Source organism: Pteropus alecto, unplaced genomic scaffold (genome assembly GCF_000325575.1).
Source record: "Pteropus alecto unplaced genomic scaffold, ASM32557v1 scaffold104, whole genome shotgun sequence".
Taxonomy (NCBI): Eukaryota; Metazoa; Chordata; class Mammalia; order Chiroptera; family Pteropodidae; genus Pteropus; species Pteropus alecto.
The window spans coordinates 3,157,414-3,182,595 of NW_006436664.1; the positions used below are offsets into that span (position 1 = coordinate 3,157,414).

General features: G+C 34.2%; 1 pseudogene; it reads right to left on the reverse strand.

Annotated features, from left to right (window-relative positions):
• Window positions 1–3,519: 3,519 nt before the first annotated feature.
• Window positions 3,520–4,509, reverse strand: LOC102887424 (annotated as a pseudogene).
• Window positions 4,510–25,182: the final 20,673 nt, after the last annotated feature.

Sequence of the window (25,182 nt, forward strand, 5' to 3'; positions counted from 1 at the left end):
CCACAATTCTCAACTGGAAGAAGAACATGTGGTGGTATTTAGGCACTAAATCCCAAGTGAGCCTTCTTTATGTTTGGCTCTGTGTGTGTGTGTGTGTGTGTGTGTGTGTGTGTGTGTGTGTGCATGTGTGTGTGATTTGCATATATTTTTAAATTTTAAAATTATTTTAGACTTACAGAATTGTTGCTGAGGTAATTTAAAGATTTCACAAATTGTTTCTTGTTTTTCATGACTTTTACAGTCTTTGGGAGTCACCTAGCATTTCTTAATATTAACATATCAACATAACTGTGATACATATATTAAAACTAAGAAACTAACATTGATACAATACTATTAACTAAATTACAAACTTAACTCCACTTATCTCCCTATCCTGTTCCAGTTTCCAGCCCAGAATCTCACACTGCATCAGTCATTATGTCTTCTTAGTTGCCTTTGATATGTGATGGTTTCTCTGTCTTTCTTTGTCTCTCATGACTTTGACACTTTTAAAAGTGTCAAGAGTTCAGGAGTTCTGTAGAATGTCCTTCATTTTGGCTTTGTCTAACGTTTGCTTATGTCTTAGTACCGGCGATGTTAACCATGATCACTTGGTTACTGCGACGGTGTCTGCCAGGTTCTTTACAGTGAAGTTACATTTTTAAATAGTCAATAAACATTTGTAAGAAGATAGTTCAGGGCTATGTAAGTATCCTTTTTCTTCATAACTTCTTTCACTAACTTTAGCATTCATTGACTGATCATGCCTGTAGCAATTATTACTGTGGTGTTGTAATAGTATTTTATATTTTCCTCATGTCTTCTGCACTTAACTGAAATTATTTCATAAGGAACAGTTGTCCCTTCTCTCTCATTAATTTTTATTCAATCATTTATTTATATCACTATGTAATAATGGATATTTATTTTATATGTTGGATTATAATCCAATTCTATCATTTTTTGGCTTTTGGAGGCTACTTCAGGTGACTCCTATGTCCTTTTGACATACTATTATCTTTTAAAAAATAAGCTATTTTAATTTAGAATAATTTTAGATTTACAGAAAAGTTGAAGAAATAGTATAGTGAATTCCTATACATAATACCTTTTACTCTATTTCTCCCATTGTTAGCATCTTATACTATCATAGTATGTTTGTCAAAACTAAAAGAACCAATATTGGTAGCTTACTATTAGTCAGCTCCAGACTTTCTTTGAATTTCATCAAATTTTCCATTAATGTTCTCTTTCTGTTTCAAAATCAGTCTAGTGTACCACATGGCATTAGTTGTAGTGTCTCCGAGTCTCCTCCGATCTGTGACAGTTTCTTAGTTTTCCCTTGTTTTTCATGACCTTGACAGTCTTTGGGAGTACTAGTCAGGAATCCTGCAGAATATCCCCACCCTAGGTTCGTCTGATGTTTTGCTAATGATTAGAATTGACTTATGAGTTTTGGAAAGAATACTGTGGAGGTGAAGTGCCCTTCTCATCACATCCCATCAGAATGTACATGATTTCCACATGAGTTCACTATAATGATGTTAACCTTTACTACTTAGATATGGCGGTATTTGCCAGATTCTTTTACTCTAGTCTATGAAAGCAAGTCTCTAAGTATAGCCCACCCTCAGGGAAGGAGGTCTAGGAATCAAAATTATCATCTTGGAGTGGGAAGTAACTACGTACATTATTTAGAATATTTCTGTAAGAAATATTTGTCTTTTCTCTTCCATCAGCCTTTGCACTAAAAATACATCCACTTTCTCTTCTCTGAGAGTCCCATAGGCCACATCTCCAGACTTTTGTGCTTTTATTTGTGTTATTTTCTTTCTGTTGATTGTTCTTATTCAACGCGTATTGGTAATTAGTGGTTCATCTCTTCTTTGGAACTGTTTCCTTTCCTTTTAACTCATCTCTTACAGTGGTCTCAGGCCTTAATCGAATGCCTAGGCTATTTTACACTTACAGGCTCTCTTCACCTTCACTGGGGCTGCTCTCTGAGTTCTCTTTACCCCCACAATTTCTGTAGATATTTCCATTGCATCGTTGCTCCTAATCTGCAGATTTTAGTTCCAAACAGACTAGTCAGAAGTAACCAAGCTCACCTGGCATTGTTCCACTTTTCCACCCATTCTACCATTTGGAAATCAATGTATTTATTTTCTTCTCCTTTCTCTTTTCTTGGTGCCCGAAGGGATTTTCTTGAATTTATGTGGGTAGATGTTACTTGCTTAATTGTTGGATGTCCCCTTTCGTCATGGTGAACTGGCCCTTGAGCAGCTCTGCCTGTTTTCTTCTTAGTTTACCATGTTTTATATATGGCTCCTTTTCTACACACAGTGTATACACAATTTACCTTGTGTGACAGTTTTGTTCTTATGCTCCATTGTAAAACATGTGAACAACAATTACAATAATCTTCCTAGGAAACAATACTATCATTTATTGCTCACCCAGGTGCTAAACACTGTGATAGCTACTCTTTTTTATATACTAAGATTTATTTAAATTTTTCAATCTGACAAAAAAAAAAAACTTTCCAAAACAAACAAAAGAACAAACTATGTTCATAGATAGTGTCAACATTTTCAGAGCACTTACATTAGGAAACATTGTTTCTCTTTAACCTTATGAGAATACTATATACGCCACAGTAGATTTACAAAAACAGTTATACTGACACCATGATTTTATGTTTCCATATGCAAGAAAAGAATAGACATCTTCCCAACAGTTATGTTTCCTTATAACTGCTGCCTGTTTCCAGTCCAGCAGAGCAGGTTTCCACTCATGCTTTGAGAAACTTCAGCTTTTAAAACCCAATGACGGCTATTTTAGAGTCATATTTTTTCCAGATTCAAACTTAAATAATGAGAAATTTACCATTAAAAAATAACTAATGGTTTGTTAATGAGTATGGTGATGTTTACTCACCAAAAGATGCATTAAAAAATTGCACAGAAGTGAAAATGAATAAAGCTGTTTTAAAGCAGACTTGTTTAAACTATAGTTTAGGACGCTTAAACAAACATAAAACTGTTGTTAAAGTTTTAAAAAGTAATTATCTCCAAATTACAACTGTTCAACTTTCACACTACAGCACAATGTCATTTCATACAAATACATACTCTCACTGTAATGGGCAGTAGTGAAGACATATTGCTGTGTTCTGACATAACTAGATCTGAATATGCTGTACACTCACCTTATGTCACATTACCTATTACATTACAGTGATTCTTTGAAATGAAAAATAATAAACATTCAAGGACACAGTGTACCTAAATGACATACAGCATTTGAAATCTTTCAAAGGTCTGAAAACAGTCTTTCAATGCAAGCCTGAATCTTCAAACACACACAGTCTTTCTTTTTTATGCTTAGTTTAACATCACTGGAGAAAACACCCATCACTAAATCCTGATATACATTCTTAGCCATTTTCCTCTCTCCTATTGACGTCACTGTTCATGAGGCAAAGCATGACCCAGAATTGTTCAAGTTCTCCTACAATGGTTTCTCCAGTCACAGCAGTCATTCAGTTTCTGGCCCCTTTTGTTTGGCACCAGGGAGCGTGAGGATCAGGGCCTGCAGAATGTCTGACAGGAAAATAATACCCACAATACTATCTGCTTTATTTGCCACTACCAGCTAATGGACCTCAGCTCTCACTATTCTATCCACATGGTCTCCAGTATTTCCAGCAAACTGCATTTCACAACACCCTCGAAATACTGTGAACGGTGCTGAAGCGCCTGGGTCACTGTGATATCTAGGTTACTGTATGTTTTTTCAGCAGCAAGGTTAATTGCATTAAATTTGGAATAAATACCTACAACAGGCAAGGCAGACACCTGTCTTTCCGCAAAGACTCTCAGGGCCCTAATGATGGGCGCCGCCAGGTGTACGAAGCTGATGTTGGGGTAGGTCTCGATTCTCAGTGCATCCAGGTTCTGCTGCGTGAAGGCAGATTTTGGCATATCAGACATAAAAAGCTGGAGGAACTTGAGCATTTTTTTGTGAGTGAGTACATAAAGTGCATTCTCACTGATAGGGTTAATAACTGGCAATCTGTGGGTTTTATTTTTGATCAACGAATATATAGCATCGAAGAGGCTTACATCTGGAGATATATTCCCCAAATGATTAAGCATTTCCGGTAAATAATGCTCCCTCTATGTTTCAAATCTCATGTTCTTCTAATGCATAAATCTATCATGAGAGATTTATAGTATCTATGTAATATATTTGTGAAATCTGTAATCGTTAGCATTCCTACAAGACTGTTTTTTTACTCTCCCAGAGAGGCGCTGTTCAAACACCATTGGCTACTGAGGCAAAGAAGGCCTTTTTAACTTGTGTAATCGAAGACAATAAGCCCCTAACTGATTGGGATAATGTCGTAACACTTGTATGACCTCATGAATTGCATGTAAACTTCATGAATTGTCCACCACTTGCCATGTCTTCTGTTTCTTCTTCCAGCTCGAATTTCTCCCGCTTGCCGGCTTCCCCAGGTCTCAGGGCTGCGCCGGGATCAGAACGCGCTCAGCAGCGGTCGACCCGCGGTGCAGGTCCGGGCCTGTGCTATCTACTTTATATTCATAGGCTTACTGAATTCTTACAAGATATTGTTATCATATATTCATTTTATCGATGGGAATGTAAGATTAGGAAGGTTAACTAACTTTCCAGTTTGCAGTTAATCTTAAAATTCCAGAGCCAATTTTTTCTTACTGTGTAATTCTGAGTCCTTTAATCATCATTCAAATTAATCTTGAGCTAACTCTATAGCACCTCTTTAGGTCTCTGGATATCATGGCCATGTTTAAGTGAAAGTACTCCCAGTTCATGGATAAGCTTATTCTCCTCTTGCTATAAAATTTGAAGCTTTTATCAAAATAATGACCTCGAACAATAATAAATGATAGATTACCTTATGTAATCCTCTTAATAACTCTTTGTAGTAGGTATTATTCTCATTATTCATATAAGAAATTGAATTTTAAAGAATTTTAGTAATCTGTTCAATCTAATTACACAAACAAGTTAGCAGTCAAACTGGAATTTGAACTTGGGTTGTCGAACTTGGTGTCCATACTCTTAACAAACTCACTGTACATTGCATGTTTCCAGGGGCTAACCCTAGCTGTGCTCCTGTTGCTTCCCCTTAGTCACTTGCTCATACATTATCTGTTTCCTTACCCTTTCATTCTTAGTCTTAACTAAGAATCATCATGTGGGAAATAAAATTTTGAGTGAATCTCCAAGGTTAAATGAAGCATTTCATTTAGAAAGCATCATTTAACATATTCTCAGACTATGATATCATATTTGTCTCCAGACCATTGAGGACAGTTAGTCATAATGGAACATTAAGAGTTTAAACAGGTATTAGTCACAAAAGAAGAGATCTTACCATCCTGCTTTGATTCATAGATTCCGGTAATAGAAAGGTAGTCACACTAAGCACTATGTATTCATCGCTAGGTGACATATTCTTAAAAGTTTCCAGGTACAGCATTAGTAATTTACAGTATGCTCTTTCTCGTCAAGCATTTTGAAATTGTATTACCACAAGTTTTAAGAGGGTGTTTAGATACTTCCATGCTGCAGAAGGTGAGTGAGATGAATATGTTTTCCAACAGTTTGCTTTTAAATTGCTACATTTAAGCCATCTAATAGAAAAACAGGATAATGGCAGAATGACGGAAAAATAAAGTGCAGGAAATAACATTACTCTCCAAAAACCTTCTGAACGATCACTCCTGCGTCCCCAAAATGAAGCCCTCAGACTTCCCATCCTCACCTCTTAGCTCTTCCACTGTCATGAAATATACAGGTACTTTATCTCAAGCTCTACTCTTCGAGCCCATTGATTCTAGGCTATTGCCACTCAAATATTGTTCCACTATGTAAAAATGTCCACTTCAGAAGATAGGCAATAAGCGTTTTACCTCTCAGACTATCCTTTCCAGTGATTCCATTACTATTAATGACTTTATTGCCATCAACGGCAGCCAAGTATCTCCTAGCAACCAAGGGTGCAAAAGATTTCAGGTTGTTATTTTTTGATTAGTGATTACACACATGGTATAAAATCCAGAGTCTAAAATATTACACAGTCCAGAGGAATTCTTCTTCCCACCTCAGTCCCTTGTGCCCAATTCTCCAGAAGCAGCCAGTATTGCCAGATTCTTGTGTGTGCTTCCACAGCTACTCTGCTCTTTTCCACAGTGGTAGCATCTTAAACACAGTGCTGTGAAGCACCTTTAAAAAAAGTAAAAGCTTTATGGAGGCATAATTTACACGCAAAATAATTCATCCATTTTTAGATGAGCATCTGATGATCGTTAGTAAGTTTACAGAGTCATACAACCACTGCCACAGTCTAATTTTTAGAACATTTACATTGCTCCGAAAAGATTCCTGATGACCAGCCCCGGGACTTTCTGTCTCTGTAGATTGGCCTTCTCTGGACATTTTGTATAAACGCAGTCATATAATACGTGATCTTTTGTGATAGGCTTCTTTCAATTAGCCTAAAGTTTTTAAGATTCATACATATTATAGCATATAGCAGCATTTTATTTCTTTTTACTGCCAGGTAGTATTTTATTGTACAAATATACTATATATGGTTTATCCATTAATCAGTTGATGTCCATTTGGGTTGTTTCCACTTTCGAGCTATTATGAATAATGTTACTATGAGTGTTCACACACAAGTCTCTGTGTAGACATATCTTTTCATTTCTTTTAGGTAGATATAAAGGAGTAGAATTCCTGGCTTGCATGGCAAATTTATGTTTAACATTTTATTCAGCTGCCAAGCTGTTTACAAAATGACTTTTCATTCCTAATATCAAGGAAAGTGTTAATTCAATTGGGCTGGATTGCTCAAAACCTGCACATTTCCAAGAAAGATATGTCATTAGGACTTACTCATGGTTGGCTCTTTGGAGGTGATCTCTGAGTTCTTGGAATATTCTGCTTGATAAGTGTGTTTTTGTCTGCCTGATACATTGGGCCATCAATTTGATCAGATAGTTTATGTTAACAGTGTGATTCATAGCAAACATCCATTTTTGCTGTGGGATGGGGCTGGAGTCTAGGTAGCTGAGGTCAGTGGCACAGATGTGGCATGTCAACATAACTGATGCCCCGTAAAATCCCTGGACACTTAAGCTCAGGTGAGCTTCCTTGGCTGATACCACTTTGCATGTGTTGTCATACATCATTACTGAATGATGTGTGTGTCCATGTGATTCCGCTGGGAGAGGACATCTGGAAGCTTGTACCTGGTTTCTCCTGGACTTCACCCATATGCCTTTTCCTTTTGCTGATTTTAACTTGCATTCTTTCCTGTAATAAGCAGTGATCATGACTATAGCAGCCTTTCTTAGTCCTGAGAGTCCTAGTGAATCATCAAGTCTGAGGGTAGGCTTGGGGATCCATGACACACAAAACTTTTTCCGTTTTTCTATTTTGTTGTTCATCTTACTGTTATTTTATAAGATGTTTATAAGTAATTAAGAAGCTTAGCTCCAGTCTGTGATATAAATTATAAGTATTTTTCTAATTTATTTTTGTCTTTTGACTTTATTTATGGTGTTTTAGTCAATGCAAAAACTTTTTTCTTCTCTTGAATCTAATTTACCACTTTTTTCTTTTCTTGAATCTAATTTACCATTTTCTGTGTTTTGTGTCATAATTAGAAAGGCCTTTCCCAGACTGACTTATTGAAATTTTTTGTATATTTCCTTCAAACTTTTTTAAAAATTAAATCTTTAATCTATCAAGAATCTCTTTTGGTAATAAGATATGAGGTAGGAATCTAAATTAATTGTTTTCAGTATAATTAGTCATTATTCCAACATCACTTATAGACTAGTTAATCTTTTCTCCACTAATCTGAAATGTTTCTTCTGTCATATATTAATTTTTAAAATGTATTATAGCCTATTTTTTTTGGAATTTTTGTTGTTGTTGTTCCACTGATCTGTCTGACTATTCATGCCAACTTCTTTTAATATTACACTTTATAATGTTTCAGTATTTTGTAGGGCTAGTTCTCCCTCTCCTTGGCTTATTACTTTTCTATTTCAGAAATTTCCTGGTTATTCTTGCTATTTAAGTTTTTAAAAAATTTTAACTTTTGCTTTCATAGTTCCAAAACACATCCTATTGGCATTATAACTTAAGTTGTTAAATCATATAAGATTCACCTACTAAGATGTTGAATCTTCTTACTTGAATAAATAATATGTTTTCTACTTGTGCAAATCTTTTTGTCATTCAGAATTTTTTTACATTTTATTTCATATAACATTTGACATTTTTAACTAAGTTCATTTCCATTTCCTTTTGTTATCTTGCCTTATCTTTCCATAATGCAGATAATGCATCGTGTCCTTGAATTATAGAGGCAATTGCTTTATTTAGATTTTCTTTTTCTTGACCATATGTTTGGTTACCCACATAATCTAAGGCAATGTTATTCTAATAAATTGTAATTTTTGTTTTTCCATTCATTTTCTTTCCTCACAGGATATTTACATAGATTCTATTCTACCTCTGAATGAGATGGTTTATCCTGGAACAGTTATTTTCAGGAGTATTATTGAGGGGTATGTGGAGAAAGGACCTGCCACGTAATGCTTGGTGTGTTACAGAGTTCTTTTAGCCTTTTCTCTTTTCCCACAGCAACCAAGACAAGTTCTTAGGGCTCTTAACAATGCAGAATATTTCCCATTTACCTACCCTCAGTGACAGTTTCTTACAAATATGATTTGTCTGTGTGATTCTACATGTCTTACTTCTCACTCATGCCTAGGTCTTTCTTAAGAACTAGGTCCAATGACTCCTGCTGCCAATGCACACACACATTCTTGTTGTACTGTTTTCTTGGATTACTGTGGGAATTGAGCTTTGCCATATTTTTGAGACCTACATTGTGGTCATTCTCTCTCAGCAGCTTCCCACAATCTCAAATTTGACCTCTCTCATATAGAATGACTAGAATTGATGATATCTCCAACTTTTAGTGAAGATGGAATTTCCACTTTTATTTGTTACTTTGATTTCCAAAAGAAAAAGTAAAAATTGCCACCTCAATTTCACAATTAAAATATGGAAAGTTTACCCTCCCTATTCATGCACTGTTTTAATACTTTAATAATATTTAAATAAGTTAAAAGTTTGTTCTTATTGAGCTAGAAAAGGTAGAAACTAAGGTAGAACCAATACTGCTTTCTGAATTCCCTTTAATGATCCAGATCTCCTCAGGTGGCTTGGCTGTTTATTTTTCTGGCAGGGCTCCCTCTTTTCCCTAAATGTTTATAACTCTGAAAGTATAAAGCTTTTATTTCTTCTTCTTCTTTGAGTTATTAATCAAAACTCTCTTTATCAGTGAAAAGAACAAGAATAAGTTAGCTTATTCTATTTCCACTAGTTTCTTCTCTTGACCATAATGTTGTCCTCTCTAACCTTTGACCATCAATGAGCAATCTATGTGCATCTCTCAAAACCCACAGCACACTCACCTTTCATCTGACATATTGGAAAACTGATAGGATTTGATTTCTTAGGGTGATTCTCTTCAAAGTGGCATTAGAATTTCAACATATGTGTTTGGTAAGGAGATACAAAAACTCAGGCTATGGAATCTCAAAAATATATTGAGTTTTATTGTAAATTTTTGTGAAGAGGGTGTTTACATTATACCCTTCAAACAACCACTGGACAACCTCTAACTTGTATTTACTTTCTCCCAAGAGTCTTTTTGGAGTCTACATTTAAAGAGTTTCATTCTCTGGTCTTTTTATTGCTCAGAACCCAAGCTTGTTACCTCTCTATCTTTCCTTCCCCCTTTATTTCAGTTTCCCCTTTTCAGGAACAACAACATTTTCTCTATTTGACTTATGTGTAGGATATTAGCAATCTTTATTCGCCACAGTTCCCCATACTTGAGCTTTATCCTCTAATGAGTTTCTAATACAAACAATGATTGACTACCTAAGAAAATGCTTTGGTGAATAATTTCTTTTATCCCTTTCTTGCTACATTAGTATAAGGGAGCTCTTGGGAAGCACACTAGAGGCAAAGGGCTGAAAGAAAAAGCTGAGACTACGTCAAATGTAATTACAGACTTTTGCAGATGTGTCCATACTCATTATAACACACCAAGAAACATACATCTTCTTTCATTTAGCCCTGCCAGACCTCCATGTATCCAGATACAATAAAACATGATAATTGAGTGTATTTATATGGTAAAACCTTAATTAGAAAGAGCAAGAGGCTTTAAAAATGAACAGATCTGAGCTCAAATCTCAACTCCATCCCCCCAAATCAATTATATATCAACAAATTGGATAATCTGGAAGAAATGGATACATTTCTAGAAACATACAATTTTCCAAGACTGAATCAAGAAGAAACAGAAAATTATAACCGACAGATTATTACTAATAAAATTGAATCATTAATCAAAAACTCCCAACAAACAAAGGACCTGGACTAGATTGTTTCACAGGTGAATTTTACCAAATATTCAAAGAAGAATTAACACCTATCCTACTCAAACTATTCCAAAAATTTTAAGTGGATTGAAGACTCCCAATCACATTTTACAAGGCCACCATTACCCTGATTCCAAAGCCAGACAAAGACATTACAAAAAAGGAAACTTATAAGCCAATATCTCTGATGAATATAGATGCAAAAGTTCCTAATAAAATCTTACCAAACCAAAGTCAGTAATACATTAAAAAGATCATACACCACGATCAAGTGGGATTTATTTCTAGGATGCAAGGTTGGTTCAATATCCACAAATCAATATATATTGCACAAATATAATGAAAGATAAAAATCATATGATTACATCAATAGATTCGGAAAAAGCATTTGACAAAATAGCTTCCGTTTATGATTAAAACTCTAAGCAATATGGGACTAGAGAGAATATACCTAAACATAAAAATGTCATAAATGACAAACCCACAGCTAACATTATACTCAATCATGAAAAGTTAAAAGCATTTTTCTCAAGGTCAAGAACAAGATAAAAATGTCTACTTTCACCATTTTTATTCAATATTGTATTGAAACTCTTAGATACAGAAATCAGACAAGAAAAAAAGATAAAAATCATCTAAATTGGAAAGTGAGAAGTAAAACTGTCATTATATATAGATGACATGATATTATATGTAAAAAAACCCTAAAGCTTCTGCCAAAAAACTATTAGAATTGATAAATGAATTCAGTAAAGTAGCAGAATATAAAATTAATATTCAGAAATTGGTTGCATTTTTATACACCAAAAATGAATTATCAGAAAGAGAAATTAAGAAAACATTCTGATCTACAATTGCACCAAAAAAAAAAAACCTAGAAATAAATTTAACCAAAGAGGTAAAAGACTTGTATTCAGAAAATTATGACATTAGAGAAAGAAATTAAAGAAGATACAAATAAATTGGTATCCTTATCAAAATACCAATGACATTTTCCACAGAACTAGAATAAATAATCTAATAATTTATATGGAACCATAAAAGACCCCAAATAGCCATGGTAATCTTGAGAAAGACAAAGTTGCAGTTATCATGCTACCTGATATGAAACTATAGTACAAATCTATACTAACCAAAACAACATGGTACTGGCATAAAAACAGACACATAGATCAATGGGACAGAAGAATAGAGAGCCCAGAGATAAACCACACTTACATGGTCAATTAATCTATGACAAAGAAGGCAAGAATATACAATGGGATAAAGATAGACTATTCAATAAATGGTGTTGGGAAAATTGAACAGATACATACAAAAAAAAAAAGAAACTAGATCACTTACTTATACAACATACAAGAATAAACTCAAAATGGATTAAAGACTTAAATATGAGACCCCAAACCATAAAACTCCTAAAAGAAAACATAGGTAGCAAACCCTCTGACATTGCTCTTAGTAATATTTTTTTCTGATATATCTCCCCAAGCAAGGGGAAAAAAGAAAAAGTAAACAAATGGAACTACATCAAATTAAAAAGTTTTTGCACAGCAAAGGAAACCATCAACAAAGCAAAACAACCAACCAAATGGAAGAAGATATTCACCAATGATACATTTGATAAGAGGTTAATGTCCAAAATATATAAAGAACTCATACAATTCAACACCAAAAAGACAAACAATCCGATTAAAAAATGGGCAGATGACCTGAATAAACATTTCTCCAAAGAGCACATACCAATGGCCAATAGACATATGAAAAGATGCTTAATGTTACTAATTATTAGAAAACTAAAAATTAAAACCACAATGAGGTATCACATCACACCTGTCAAATGGCTATCATGAATAAATCAACAAAGTGAGGATGCGAAGAAAGGGGACCTGTGTGTACTGTTGATGTTATTGCAAATTGGTGCAGCCACTATGGAAACACTTCCTCAAAAATTTAAAAACAGAACTATATCATATGACTCCACAATCCCACTTCTAGTTACTTATTCAAAAAATCCAAAACACTAATTTGTAAAGATATATGCTTCCCTATGTTCATTGCAGCATTATTTACAGTAGCCAGGTATGGAAGCAATCTAAGTGTCCACCGATAGATAATTGGATAAAGAAGAAGTAGTACATATACATAAAGTAAGAATAAAATCTTACCATTTGTGACAACTTGGATAGACCTAGAGGGTTTTATGTGAAATGAAATAAGTCAGACAAGGACAAATATTATATGAGTTCATTTATATTTGTAATCTAAAGAACAAAATGAACAAACAAAACACAAACAGACTGATAGATACAGAGAACAAACTGATGGTTGCTAGGTAGGAGTGGGTGGAGTTGGGCAGCTGGGTGAAAAAGGTGAAGGGATTAAGAAGTACAAACTGGTAGTTACAAAATAGTCAAGATGATGTAAAATAGAGCATAGGGAATATAGTCAATAATATTGTAATAATTATGTATAGTGCCAGGTGGGTACTAGACTAATCAGAGGGGATCACTCATAAATTATATAAATGTCTAACCACTATGCTGAAACTAATATAAAATAATATTGAATGCCAACTATAATTGAAAATAAAATTTAAAAGGAATAACAATATGCACTTCATCATGTAAAGATCAAAAGACAAAGTATACAAAGACCTAAAACAGTATTTGGCAGTAAGCAGGTGCTCAATAAGTGGCAATTGTTATTTTCATATTTCTAGAGAGAAATCACTGCCTTTATCTACTGATAATCTTATCATTTTCCATCACTAGTGAATAGATACATTCGAAGATGATCATTAAGTAAATTAAATTCTCAGTCTTCATAGGCAAAATGACTATAGGAACTTTATTCCCGCAAGTTAATGTAATAATTGAATGTTGTTTTTAAAGGCTTTAACAGTTCCCATGTGAGAACCAGTGAGGCATTCTCACCACCAATCACCATAAAAAATGATAGATGATTAATTCATAGGTTTTGGTTTAATAAACTCCATTATAAAAATAATACCTAACAATAAAACTGAAATTGTTTTCATATTACACTGTATCCTTTGACATCCATAACTGCCTCTGGAGGAATGCAGAGTTACTGTGATGATCTCCAGTGTGAGTGAGAAAACCAAGGCACAGAAATAAGAATGAATTGCATTTAAAATCTTAATCCCAGGCTTTCCCTCTCTACATTGTAAAACTTGAATTAAATTAAATAATAAGTGTAAAAAGCTTCATAATTTATAAAGCATTTGTGCAAATATAAGTAGTTATTGCAACTGTTCTTATCTTGGAGTAGACAAGCTAATAAATCCCAGAATCCGAAACTTGCCATTTCTAGTTCAAACCAAAGCATTTAATTCCACTACCAGAAGCTTCAGAAGGTTGAGTTCTTCCCAGACGACCTTAATTTTGGTTCTTATTCTGAGTGAAGGATATGCCTTTCTTAAATTAGGTGGGAGTTAGGAGAGAACTGGCCTTCAAGGACTTCTCTGGAGGCCTTGGGGACGTGGGTTGCCCAGAACCAGGTCCCTAACAAGAATCAGCTAAAAAACTATATAAACAGAAGACACATCTAACCTATTAAACTTTAGCTTGTGAGTACAAGATTGGGTACTGGAATCTTGTGAATCCCAAGATACCTTTTTCCTAATGGTTCCCATTCAAAGTGGAATTTAAGAATCTTACAATTTTATAACACTTTTTCTCTGCTGTGCTCCTTTCAACTGTGTGGTAAATGCTCTCCTTATGTATTTGTTATTCTTCCAAAATTCAGGTTGACCTACTATTTCCATTTCCAGGGTACTGTCACCAGTAACTATTGAACATTAAATAACTTCTGAAAGCAACTTGCAAGTCAATTTCACATTATTGCTTTAGTGGACTTTTGTAAGTCTATTTCTACAGAATTACTGGAAAAATAGACAATACTTTATTTGCCTTTAGCCAAAAGTATACTCATTTTGTTTATGATAGGAATCTAGATGATTTCTGGGTGGGTTAAATCAGCTTTGTATTTCAGAAGATAGAATACTTTACAATCTTGGTGGAATACATTTACATGTTGATTTTAATAAAAATCTCCAGTACCTCTCCAGAAGTGGACATTCTGAATAATTCTTAATACCTTTCCTATTGACAAAATCGAAATATCCAATTCACCTTAAAAAAAATCTTATGAAGCAACTTAAACACATAGAAGCTCAACATTGATATGAGTCTGTCAACTGAAATTAGTCTTAGCCTTAAAAATTCAAGAGCTTCAAAAGCATTTTTTTTCTCTCTTCCCTCATGTAGTAGAGGGTGAATCGTAGAAATTTTCCTGAATTACTGACAGAAATGACCAAGTGGTTATCTTCTGACTAAACTTTCCTCACTACTCGCTTTATTGCAATACCCAATACCCAAGAATGAACCAGGTGCTATCAGTACCTGCTATCTTTCTTCTCGTGTCTGAGCCACAGAGCGCAAGTGGAGAGAGGAAAGGTCACTAGAGAAAAAGAGAGCCAGGGGCCATGACACTGCTGTCTCTGGGCATCTCTCACAGTTGACATAAATTTAGAATCTACCTTTAAAGTTCAGTGGGAAAAGGATTTGCCAACTTCTGCAATAACGGGATTTTAAGAAACAATGTTAGGTGACAGTTACGGGCTGAATTGATCTGACCAGTGTCCTTGTAAGAAGAGATTAGGATGTGGACATACACGGATGACCAGATGAAGACACAGGGACAAGGTGGCCATCTATAAGCCAAGCAGAGAGGCCTCAGAAGAACCAATGCTGTTGAGACCTATCTTGGACTTCTAGCCTCAAGAATTGTGAGAAATTTCTGTTGTTTATGTGGCATTTTATTATGACAGGCTTAGCAAATTAATACAGTAAAATTAAACACGTGTATACAAACACACATTTAGATTACTTTAGAGTCCGTAATCAGAGTTCCCTGAAAGAGCAATCCATGGCCACTGATTCTAGTATTATTCCTGGCCTCTTTCCCACTGAAATTTGAAAGTTGCAGTTTTCTATAATTTATTGGCCAAAGGGCTATGGGAGAGACAAAGATTAAAATGCCTGCTCTTACCATGTGATCTCTAGGAGATGACAAGTCTTCTCCCTTACATTTTACCCTGGATGACAATACAACAGTCTTGGAAGCTATATACCCCTATGATTGTTGTAAGGATTGTATGAGTCTGTTGCGGGGAGGTGAGGTGGAGAATATAATAGTTCAGGACACACAGTAAACATTATGTAAGTGTTTGCTTGTTGTTTTTCTTGTTTTCATCATCATAGCCTTCTTGAAAGAATAAGGCAGAATATGTAAACCATAGCCCTTGCAACATTATAGGTATTCAATAAATGAAAACTGCTACATTGACTTGTTATAGTTAAGAAAAATAGCTTTGAATTAGACAGATCTATATTAGAATTCTGCCTCTATTCCTTTCCTTTCACCCTTTCTCCTTCCTTCCCTCCAAAGACTGCTTCTCTCCCAGTCTTTCCATCTCATTTAATGACAATTCTACTCTTCTTGTTCCTCAGACTAGATGTCTTGGTGTCATCCTTGATTAGTTTTTTTCTTACAAGCCTCACAAACAATCTGCCATCAAATCCTGTTGATTCTACCTTCAAAATATATCCAGAAACAATACATTTCACACCTCCTTTCCTGCTGTCACCACTATGATCTAAATCACTCTCTTCCCTCACCCGGCATATTTTAATAGCATCCTAAATAGTTCTCCTATTTTTTCACTTTTTCTCCTTCAGTTTGTCCTGAACATAGCAGCAAGAATCCTTTTAAAATATGTCACCCCACTGCTCGAAACCCTTCAATGGCTCCTCAAGGTAAGAACCAAACTTAACAATGACCTACGAGGCCCTACATAATTTGTACACCCCATAACCCCACATTACCTGTATGACCTCATTTCCTACTTTATCCCTGTTCACTCCACTTGGGTAATGCTGACCTCATTAGCTGCTTTTCGAACATAGGCAGACTCCTGCTATGTTCAGAGCCATCACACTTACTGTTTCTTCTGCCTGAAATGTTCTCCCAGATAACTTCATACTTCTCTTTCACCACTCTGAGGTAGCAGTTTCCATGGGAACCCTATTTATTTGTTTTTTTTTTTAATTAAAAATGTTTAATTACTGTTATAGTTGACATTCAACGTTATATTAGTTTTAGGTATACTGCCTATTGGCTAGATATTTATGTAATTTGTGAAGTGATCTCCCCAGTAAGTTTAGTACCCACCTGACACCATATATAGTTATTACAATATGATTGACTGTACTATCTATGCTATACTTCACATCGCCATGAGTGTTTTATAACTAACAATTTGTACTTCTTAATCCCTTCCACCTTTTTACTTATTTCCCCAATCCCCTCATACTTGGAAACCATCAGTTTGTTCTCCGTATCTATGAGTCTGTTTATGTTTTGTTTGTTCACTTATTGTGTTTTTTAGATTTCATATATAAGTGAAATCATATGGTATTGTCTTTGTCTGACTTATTTTACTTAGCATAATCCCCTTTAGGTCCATATATGTTGTTGCAGATGGTAAGATTTTATTCTCTTTTATGGCCTAGTAAAATTCCATTGTGTATATATACCACCTCTTCTTTATCCAATTGTCTATTGATGGACACTTAGATTGCTTCCATATTTTGGCTATGGCAAATAATGCTGCAATAAACATAAGGATGCATATATTTTTATGAATTAGTGTTTTGGATTTCTTTAAATAAATACCCAGAAGTAGCATTGCTGAGTCATATGATAGTTCTATCTTTAATATTTTTGAAGAACCATACTGTTTCCATAGTGGCTGTGCCAATTTACAATCCTAACAATAGTGCATGAGGGTTCCCTTTGCTTCACATCTGAGCCAACACTTGTTTGTTGATTTATTGATAGCCATTCTGACAGGCATGTGGTGATATCTTATTGTGGTTTTCATTTTATTTCTTTGATGATTAGTGATGTTGAGCATCTTTTCATATGTCTATTGGCCATCTGTATGTCCTCTCTAGAGAAATGTCTATTTGGGTCATCAGCCCATTTTTTAATCAGATTATTTGTCTTTTTGGTATTGAACTGTATGAGTTCCTTATATATTTTGGACATTAACCTCTTACCAAATGTATCATTGGTGAATATCTTCTTCCATTCTCTAGGTGTTCTTTTCATTTTATTTATGTTTTCCTTTCTTGTGTGAAAGCTTTTTAATTTGATGTAGTTTCATTTGTTTACTTTTTCTTTATTTCCCTTACCCAGGGAGATATATCAGAAAAAAATATTACTAAAAGCATTGTCAGAGGGTTTACTGCCTATGTTTTCTTTTAGGAGTTTTATGTTTTGAGTCTCACATTTAAGTCTTTAATCCATTTTGAGTTTATTCTTGTATGTAGTATAAGAAAGTGATCTAGTTTCATTTTTTGTATGTATTCGTTCACTTTTCCCAACACCATTTATTGAATAGACTGTCTTTACTCCTTCGTATATTCTTGCCTCCTTTGTCATAGATTAATTGACCATATAAGTGTGGTTTATTTCTGGGCTCTCTATTCTGCATAGAAACGCTATTTAAATGTTCAGCCTTCATCCTACTGTCTTTATCTTCATCTTCCTGTATTGTTTTTCATTGATAAAACACTATTTTATTTTTTAGCTTGTTAATTATTTATCATTTCTCTCTAATATATGTTCCTTGGGAGAAGAGACTATTATCTCCTGTGTTAATTGCTGACTTGCCACTGTCTGGAGTATCCCCAGCTAGTACATAATGTGTGCTCAATAAACATGTTTAATAAATGAATGAAAAGTTTATATTAAGTAAGGTATTGATAAGATGAATAAATCGGTGTTTAGACATACCAGAAAAGATTAAGCGGTGGATAACAGGAGAATTTCAGGAAATTTAAAAAGCTTAAAAAGTTCAGCATGTGGATTTTAGTATTTTTACACATTCTAACATGTCAGTAGTTCAAATGAGCTTTCATGAGTTATTCCTGAATGTCAATATATAATAATTTTGTGGTTAAACAAGATATTTAGTTCTCTTTCTCTGAGGAAATTTTTTTATGGTTGTTATCATTTATAATGTATATGAGCATACCAGAAAAATTTCCATGTAATTAATCTTACGTATATAAATTGCAATAATTACAATAAAATTCATTTGCTACACACTTATATATAAGAAATACATTATCTTATTTAATCATTGTAAAAATACTTAATGTATTTCCCATCTCAGAATGAATGACAGCTCTGTGATCCATATACAGATTTGGAATCCATATCTATGACTAACTTGAAAACCTGGTTCTTATCATTACTCTGATGTGCCATCTAGTTAGTAGTACAGTTATTTCCTTGGGAAATATATAACATGTTCTTCAAATATTTGAAATTAAATTCCTAGACAGTAATCATTTTATAGTAAGAGTTTGATTATTAGAAAGCTTTGCATTTATTTTTGGAAACTTGATGTTTTCTTGCCTAATTTGAGTATAAGTCAACAAAGGCCGATTGCATGTTTAGTTTAAGACTGCTTCCCCTAAATATTTCTACTTCCCCCAAAATGTTCAAAACTCATTATAAAATAATTTAGTAAGACTTAGGATTTTATGCTTTGTATAATAAAGAATTTGGTTGGTCTTTGTACCTTGTTCACGATAGGTGACTTCGAAACCCTTGGAATTTTTTGAGTAATAGATATTTTTTTGTTAATATCGGTGGGTCTATAGATGGTTTATTTTAACAAGATGACCCAGGATGGGGACTGACTGTGCCAGAAAGACCATGATGTGATTGGAGGGTTGGGGCTTTGAGCCACGTGACACTAGCCCAATATCCAGGGAGGGGAAAGGAGTTATAGATTGAGTTCAACCTGGGGCCAATGATTTAATCAATCATGCCTATACAATGGAAAGCCAATAAAAGCCCTGAAAACTGAAGCTCAGGTAAGCTTCCTCGGTTGGCTAAACTCTGTGTATTGTCACACATCTATGTACCAGGAAGGTAATGTGTCCTCAGTCCATGGGGAGAGGACAATGTAAGCTTTATGTTTGTGATGCTCTCAGACCTCACATGGGGCCAATGATTTAATCAATCATGCCTATATAATGGAACTCCAATAAAAGCCCTGAAAACTGAAGCTCAGGTAAGCTTCCTTGGTTGGCTAAACTCTGTGTATTGTCACACATCTATGTACCAGGAAGGTAATGTGTCCTCAGTCCATGGGGAGAGGACAATGTAAGCTTTATGTTTGTGATGCTCTCAGACCTCACTCTATACAGTTCTCTCTTTGGCTGTTTCTGATTTATGTTCTTTTGCTGTAATGAAACTGTAATCACAAGTATAGCACTTTCCAGAGTTCTGCGAATCATAATAGTAAATTATTGAACTTGAGGGAGTAGTGAAAACTCTCAAATCTATAGCCAGCTGGTCAGAAGTGAGGGTAGCCTGGGGACTCCTTAATTTGTGGTTAGTATCTGAAGTAAGAGCAGTCTTGTAGAAGACTGAGCCCTTAACCTGTGCTTTGGCTCAACTTCACCCTTTTGGTGTCAGAAGTCGTTACAGAAAAATCTATTCAAATAATTAAATCTCTTAGTAAAGGTAACTCCTGGATATATATTGAAGCTTTTTAACATAAGAAGGCATGTCTCCTCTGTTAACAGGAAATGGCACTTTAACAGTGACAGATTCATTCACATGATTTATTTTGCAAAATAACTGTATTGTAATGGTCCTCTTGAAAAGATACAAAATGAGATTTTATCTCAAATATCTAAGACTTTGCTCTGAATCCCTGAATATAAAATAAAGTCTTATAAGAGGAAACTGTAACTCACGATCACTACTACAGGAAGGTGAAAATTAGATGGCCATAGTTCCATCAAGAAAGTACAAAATGTATAAGATCTCTGTGTGTTTCTAAAATATCTTTAAATTTAGTTTCTAAATAAATTTTAAATTTAAAGACATTGACATGATGAAATCACACATTGTCATTTCTAAACAATGGTAAAAATAAACCTAAACACAATTCTCTTAATCTAGAAGATAATCTTGCAAATTTGATTAAATTTAACTTTGGGAGACTTAAATCAAAGAATTATACTTCTTCTTAGTAATCTCTAAGACTATTACAACTACAAACAGAAAAAAATAATACCATTTATTCTTCACTCAAGTATATCATCCCTCAAAAGAAAGGGTAATATTTCAAACTTCTTTCTTCCTGCTGTTCATGTGGCAATATTAGCAATTTTTAAATGTTAGCATTTTACTTACATGACTTTATTAGACAAATCAAAGGGTACATAGACATTTTTATTTTTAGAAGTAGTTCTAGATCATAAGTTCTAGGTGATGGAGCCATAACATAGAAAATCCAGATGAATCCTTGAATTATCTCAGTTCTGGATGGATTTATGTTGGGAGAGGCTCAGTTCAACAGCCAAAGATAATTTAAAAAGCATTTTGTTTCTATTGACAATTAAGAAAGATTCATTTCAAAAGCTAGACTAGTACTTTTCAACCCCCTTCCTCTATTCCTCCATTTTCTTGCATGAGGGAAAAGGTATGAGGGGAGGGGCCTCATACCTTTTCACAGGTGAAAACCCAAAGGGTCTATAGCATCCAGCCTCTAACAGTCTTTCTCTCCCTCTCCCCACATCCCTCTTTTTGAGCTCTTAATAATGAAGACCAACCTGACTTCCTACTCTTTTAGTGAAAATCTTAAGAATTTGAGTGGAGGTTCCAGAAGGAAATTAGATTTGAGTCTACAGGGTGCTCTTTTTCAGATTTTCATAGCAGAAGTAGCCCTAAATCATTCATGATGATGTCATTTCCCTCACATTTCATCTGTTCTGATGTACCCATTATCATTGTGAAGTCTAACATTCTAAATTGCATTATACATAAAAGTAACACTCAACTGTGTCAACAGATTGCTGCTCTAATGATAAATGCACTTTTAAAAAGAACTATATATTTAAGACTTTTATGACACACTTCACATATACTGTCACCATCACTTACAGGGGTCCAGCTCAGAGAAGGCTACTTTGTTAGGCAGGCTAGTGATATTTCTGTACAAATGTTGAAATAAGCATCTAGATGACCAACTAACTACTTGCCTGCTGCTCCTTTAATTATTTGTTTAATTATTTTATGAAATAGAACTATTAAATTAGAACATTTTGACAAGAAAATATTTCTTAGTATGAAAGTATGTGAAATGCCTTAGGGTTGCTTTTTTTTTTTTTTTTAATAAATACCATACTTTTTATTACAGCAGGGGAGATGGATAGTCCATTTAAAAATACTTTCCCATTGCCATTGCTCCTTTAATTAGAATACATGGAATTGGTATTCAACAATTGGAATACTAGCTGGTTGACTCAATTATTGTTTGTTGCTTTTCTATCTCACCCAAGTAAACTGCCTCCTCACCCACTATCAGCACATTCTCTATTTTCCTCCCCGGAGGCAGAACATTTTATTCTTTTGTATTTCTGCTTGCTCTTCACTGCATTTTTGTTTTAACAAAATTGAATTTCAACACCATGAAGATTTTAGTTAGAAGGTTTCTGTTTTATCTTCACTAACATTAGCCTTTTTTTTTTTTTTGAGTAATTATATGGTTCATTACACAGAATACAGCCTTTGTTTGATTGCTGCACACTTTTTGTTTTTATTTATTCATTTTTATATTTGGTGCTTTTAAAGGGAACTTTATTCTCCTGGTGTTCAGTTACCTAGTGAATTAGCATGCAGATTGTTTTCTAAGGATTGTTGATATCTTCTGTAAATATAGTCATTAGAATGTATTCTCTGCTACTTAATTGGGTGGAAATTGTATTCTTGGTTATTTTACAGTTTAAAGATTACATTTTAATGTAACTTGTAACGTTATTTCTGTTTTTGGGGGGATGGGCAGGGGATGTGAAATTACTAGATGTAAGCTGTTCTACCATGAGGAAAAAGCTCTTCTAGAACTCTGAGACAGCTGGTAAATGATCTTGTGAAATTTCAGGAGAATCGAAAACATCATTGTCATACAACAGGGCTGAGTAATAGAGACATCCTCAAGGTCTAGGTTATGGGACAGAGTTGCCCAGAATACAGAAAAGACCCATTTATCTGATATTCATAAAAACAGTACAGAACTTTTGATGCTGTATTGTATATAGGTAAGTGACATTTGAGAGTAAACTTGAAGCAATTTGAATGTTACAAGAAATAGCAAAGAAAGACTCAAGTATTTTTCATAAAAATTTTAAGGATTGTTTTATTACATTTAAATTATTTAAATCATAATTGTGTTTACATCTATGTATAAAGTATTTTTATATAGTAATTCTTAAATAATGATATGACTATATCTCTTAGTCACTTGAGACAAATTAATTTGCTATAATGAATATGTGTGTCTTAATCTAAGACTCTGAAATCAGTCCATGTTCTCTTGAATTTTGCACTGTAGCAGATGACATCTAGAGTGAGTTTCAGTTTTTTATAACTCATGCCATGATAACTGTAACAATTAATCATTACTATTACTAGGTATTTTAAGTTCAGATGAATGTAAATTAAACTCATTAAAATAGTATAGGACTCACTCATTTTGCATTAATTGGTTCTTAGATTAGAAATTTCCTGTAGCTATAATATATATTCTCATACATTGTTTTCTCTGCACTTATCCACATGTGATTGATATCTGGTCTTTTCTGATGGCTAACTAGTATTGTGAGTATTGAGTCAATTAGCTCATACTATACAGTCATAAGTTGCTAGATTCAGCTAGCTGAATAAGAGAGACCCCATCTTCAGACTTCTCTGACTGCTGTTAATGACATGTTTGTAGATTTTTTCTTTTAACTGGCTACCATTCTGGCATGACAATATAGGATTTCAAGTTTATATATATTTATGTGTGTGTATGTATGTATGTATATGTGTTTATGTATGTATATGTGTATATGTATGTATGTGTACTTTTGTGTATTGTTTGGTGGGGTATCAATATCATAAGTAGCTATTTAAAAAATATTCTTTCTATTATGTAACCAGTCTTAAAACAAGCACATTTTCAGAAACCTAATGAATAAATGATAAATAGTGTGCCACTACGGTAAAAAAGGGCTTCCTTGTGGGGGAACTGACATGTTAAGGCAGACCCAAGCAACAACAAATTAATTATTCATTTAATGGTTTTACCCTGAGTGGCAAATAAGCATTTTGTGTTGATGTAATTAGATAAATACAAAAAAGAAAGATTACTTACTCTTTTTTTTTAATTTTAAAAATTTAGCTGTATTTGATGAAATTGAACTTGATCAACTTTTTTTGAAAATATAACAAACCCACTTTTACCAGAATAGACTAATATTGTCCAGTTTTCTTTATGATGAAAACTATGAAAACTAAAAGTAATAGGATTGTTATGTGATGGGCCAATAAATGCTTGTTGAATGAACAAGCACGCTTGCAGCCACCAGGCTTCTTCAGTCATTGCAGCGTTGTCTGAAAGATATCAAACTCACATGCCCTAGACTTTATTGTGTTCTTCGCTAAGGGAGGTAGTCTTTATTGTGGTTAATTTAATTCGTATATTATATCACTCCATTATAATTTTAGGATCTGCACTAATTTGGCCATAGGGTGAAGTAAATTCATTTGAGCTTGAACCATGAGAAAAAAAGAATGTTCTAAGTCAATTTAAAGTGTAACTTTTGACCTCTGAAAGGAGGTCAGGAACGCTGCCTTTATGTATCACCTCACTCCAGCTCCTTTGCTACCCCAGAGATAAGTCCAAGACCCTGAATGTGCTTACAGTGAGTTTTCCAAGAGGTTGAAGATGGCTCCTATTCGAACAATCCAAGTTCACATGCAAACTTCACTTGAGGAGAAAAGTGTCACTTGATAAATGACAAGTCAGCTTTGGTTAGAAACTTGTATAGGTTTACTTAGCATAGGAGAGGCTTACTGTCCTCTTCGTCCAGTCTAAATTGTATTAGGTTTAGGGGTCCAAATTCTAGATGTAAACAAGATGTTATTTTAAATTAAAACTTCACAGGAAGGCACAGAATTGGATCAAGTCAAGATTTCAATATTATTGGGCCCCTTGGTCAAATAGCATTCTAATGTCACCTTAAACTCAGCATTATTCCTTATAACAACAAATCCAGGGAGATATTTAATTCCTTGGAAATTACTATTGTAAGCACAAAATATCACCTATTGCTATTCCATCTCTAATAATATTTAATATTCATATAGTATATCAAGCACTAAGAAAAGTGTTTTACATGGCATACTTTATTTAATCTTCAGAACAACTCTATAAAGTGAACATTATTATTCTTAATTTATAGATGAGGAAACTGAGGCTTATGGAAATACCTGCCAAGATTTCCCCATCTTGGTAAATAGTATCACCATTTATCCAGTTACTCAAGCTAGAAATCCTAGCTTTTCCTCACCCTGCATCCAATTCATCACCAAGTCCTGGTGATTTTTATCACCAACAGATTTCTTGGTTTTGTTTCTTTGCTTCACTTTTGTTAGACCATTCTGATCTTATACCCACATTATTGGAACAGACTTCTCACTGGGTATCCTCACTTCAATGCTTGCTCCTGTCCAATCC